The sequence below is a fragment of the Oryzias latipes genome, chromosome 21, assembly GCF_053564925.1.
Source record: "Oryzias latipes strain Hd-rR chromosome 21, Olatipes_Hd-rR_3.1".
Taxonomy (NCBI): Eukaryota; Metazoa; Chordata; class Actinopteri; order Beloniformes; family Adrianichthyidae; genus Oryzias; species Oryzias latipes.
In genome coordinates, this window is record NC_136257.1 from 12,193,596 (window position 1) to 12,197,580 (window position 3,985).

The 3,985-nt window shown below is 37.1% G+C and overlaps 1 long non-coding RNA gene across 1 annotated transcript; it reads right to left on the reverse strand.

The window, feature by feature from the left end:
• Positions 1 to 438: 438 nt before the first annotated feature.
• Positions 439 to 3,211, reverse strand: LOC144988875 (uncharacterized). The gene is made up of 2 exons (XR_013652926.1): positions 3,050 to 3,211; positions 439 to 1,561 (listed from the first exon to the last, which is right to left on the reverse strand). It is a non-coding gene; the product is annotated as an uncharacterized LOC144988875 (long non-coding RNA).
• Positions 3,212 to 3,985: the final 774 nt, after the last annotated feature.

Genomic DNA, 3,985 nt, shown 5'->3' on the forward strand with positions numbered 1-3,985 from the left:
CCAGTTTGAGGTCTGTGATGTCTACTTATGTAGACAGGTTAAAATAGAATGGTTGAAGTCATGCTTTACCATACTTAAATTTATCTCACAACTTCCTGATAGCTTAGAACAGTGATCTTCAACCTTATTCAGGCTGCAGACTGGTTTAATGTCAGTTTTTACGGATCGGTCCAATCGGGGCCGGAGTTGCCGTTTGATTTTTTTAGCTTCCGGTTTCTGAAAAACCTATTCGTTTTTTGTTGTTTTTTGTTTGTTTTTTTGCAGATGTCAGGGTTCAATGAAGGAAATTTTTTGATTTGTATAAGTTAATTCTGATTTGTATAAAATGACACAACTGTCATAAAACTGGTATTTTCTAAATACAATAATAAACATGAATCCAACGTGTCTGCAACTTATTATCTGCTTAAGTGAAACATTTAAGAATCAGTCAGTAAATCCATATGTCGACGATGTTTTATTGTTTCTTTTCCATTAGCTTTTTAGCTTTGGGCTACCAATTTAGCAATACAAGCAGCTGCTCAAAGTCTCGTGACATGTCAAGACAGATGAATGTGGTGAGCAGAATCCAGTGGTTTTCCAAAATAAAACTTCCTTCTGTATCAGAAAATAAAAAAAAAGCAAATAATATTAGTTAGCATATACATTATTTTCTCTCCACAGCTCGAGGGTTGGGGACCACTGGTTTAGAAAACTAGGGCTGCATTAGATTAAATTCAATTCAATTTTATTTCTACAGCCCAATAGCTGTCTTAATGGGTTTCAATTGCATAAGAACATGAAATCAGTCATAAAACACAGCAGGTACTTGCTAAGATAAACTAAACAGACTGAGCTAAACTATCCCTGCCCTAACTGTTTCTTAAACTGTTTTTTTGTTATTTTTTTGTCAAAATTTAAGAAATATGTATATTAAAAACGTGACACATGGTTTTATGCAATGCTACATTCATATCGGGAATGTGACACACGTTCAGGAACGTGCGTTTAGCCCATGCCGTTCACACTGGACAAGTAGGGAGTGGCTTCTTGTTCTTCTTTTTGTACTGTTTACTAACGCTTGTCTGCCACCAACAGTTTGAAGGGTCTTGGTGTGAAATGTCAAAGCGGGGAAAATCTGGTGAATTTTGCTCCAGGCTTTTTCCTTCACAGCTCTATTCCAATAAATGAAAGACTTGTTATATAATTCCAGCTGGACACAAATCTCAATTATTCATTTCACCTCCATGATCACTTTTCAAACAGGTGGGACCACCGTGAAGGAAAAGGGTTGTCATCTATACGTCACTACCAAACTCTGGGTCCCGCATCGGTCAAAGTTTGACAAGATTGAACTTGCAACACGGCTTCATTGGCTGTCATAGAACTTTGCGTAGACAATAGTTCTAAATGCGGAACCTTGAAATGTGCATTTAGGTGCATTAACATATGATTTTTCATTGGAAGTGGTTGCGTGAAGACGCGTTGCCGAGGCCGGTGTGAACACACTTTAGCTTGACTCTGCCAAAATGGAGATTCACTGACAAGGTCTACACCCAACCAGGAAGCAGAACACAGTGCACTGTAAGAAAAAGAGGCAAAAAAATGATTATGAGGGTTGATGCCGGTGCTCTTCTCATGTTCCATTTATTAACTGGCTGGAGTACCATTCTTTAAAGATAGGAATGTGAGATTTTATCACAATCTCTGTGGTGTAATCGGATACACCAGTGATTTACTTGTGATCACTTTAGCCCTCCATTACAGCATCTGATGGTGATCAATGCAGAAGATGATTGTTTTGAAATATGCCATGAAAAAATGTTTACAAGAAACATAACAATCAAAAAAGCTGAAATTGGCCATAGTCACTTTAAAAAAAAATTCAATTTTATCAATTTGGTTTTAAAATCCTCCACATTTCTTTTTTTTTTAGCCCGCACAATTAGAAATGAAACGAAATAATTATAACAAAAACCAGGCTTCTTATAACAAATAGAAGTAAAATTGTATTTAGTGAGGAAATATGGGAAAGTAGAGAGATAAAGACATATTTTGAAAATATAAGGTCAAACCTGTATGTTCTCTTACTAAAAATGATTTCTTTATATATTCTTCATGAGATATATGGTAAAAGAAATTTTAAAAAAGAGAATTCAAATTTAAACAAAGTACACGTTAGCTGTGTTAGCGTATTTACAATAACACCCAACCTTAACCTTAACTCGTAAAAGAAATGACATTTTGACAGAGCGCAGGAACCTCTCAAAATTGCTTCGACATTATTAAACACAACCAGAATGAATGCATTAATGAGGCGCTCCAGATTTTAAGACACGCTGTTATTGAAAAAAAACAAATTAGCCTCTTAAATGCGCTTTAAGAAAACCTTATTGTGCTGACAAACTGAGCCTGCGTTGAGTTGTCTAGGTGCTGTAGAACCTGGACCAAGAAGGTATAAAATGAAAACAGACCCTGTAGTTTTTCCCTATTAATTAATTTTCATACAGGCCAAAAGCCCCTTCACAGACAAATTCACCCACTAAAACTCACAAAATCTCCATCTATAGACTCACAAAATAAATGTAGTAAAACAGAAATGTGCGTTAGTTTAAGGTTTCACAAACAAAGAGTCAGCAGTGAGAAAGTCAAAGTGAAGACAGGAAGAGATAAAAGCATTTGTCAAATTATAAATATGACACAATGTGCTAAATTTAACCGTTATTATACGATTATTGAAGTCAATTTTTCTTATATACCCCAAAAATACAACACAGCTGTCTCAACAGGCTTCACTAAGTTTAAATGGCCTCCTAATGCATGTAAATTGACCATACAGTTGTGGAGGAGACTGCTGGTTTTTCAGAGAGTTCTGCATCCAAGCAAAGTAACAGAAACTCGTGCGGAAGAGAATCTATCTGGAGAAAGGAAACACCACACCATCACAGGCATTCAATGCCATTAAATGCTTTTTGAACAATATTTCTTTCTGTCTGAATGACTCCAGGAAAGTCACCAAAAGAGTGGCATTTCTGAGAATTCACATTTCCTATCAGGACTCGGTGCTTACCTCTGTTTTTTCATGCCAGTCCCCACTTACTGCTTGCTCTAGAGGCACACAAGAGCGCCTTTCAATGTGGTCGTCCAAGTGTGAAGACCAGTTGGGATGGGTAATAGTTGGACAATAGTGATCTAACCTTGTCTTTGCCAAGTCCCTCTTGGCATGATGCAGTGAAACTTCATCAGCATGAGTGGCAGCATTTTTTGCAGGGGTTTTGTGCCACCATGGAATGCTGTGGATTCAGCAATGGGGGGGGGGGGAACTATGTTGAGTCTCCAGTGAAAATAAAAAAAAAGACAAGTGTAATCACAGGAATATCCAGTCAGCTGTTGTGTAACTTTCACAGTGGGAGGTTTTTATTGCTGCTGAAATTTGGTGTTTGAGCTGTTTCTCATGGGAAGGACATCATGCTTGGTAAAGATAAAATCAAATTATGAGCTTACATCCTGTTTCATTATTTTGTCGCTTCATGTTCTTATCTTGACTACAACAAGTGCCTGGAGGCAGCAAACCCTAAAAATAAGACCATGCAAGTACAAAGCAAAAAAAAGTCTCATACTGGTTTTTTTTCCTCCCAAAAAGCAGAAATGAACCAAACAACAACACAATCAGATCAAAAAAATCTTCAGGAGATCATTGTTTTAACCTCTTAAGACCCAAGCTCTTGTTTGATGTGCCTTTTTTATGTCTCTTTGACAGGGCCCCTGCTAGGCAGAACTAACTGTGGTGATATAACCCAAAATGTGATGTCCAAACATGAGGTCTTTTTTTTCAACTTCAACAGGCTGAAGACAACAGTCTTTAGAAAGTGATATATTAGCAGGAAGTGAAAGTCAAGGTCCAAATAATCACGCGATCCTGTCATGATCTGCTGTTAAACATTAGTCTAAGCTCAGTTTTAACTGAACTGGAAATCCGTACATTCGTAACAGGTGTTCTTTTAGT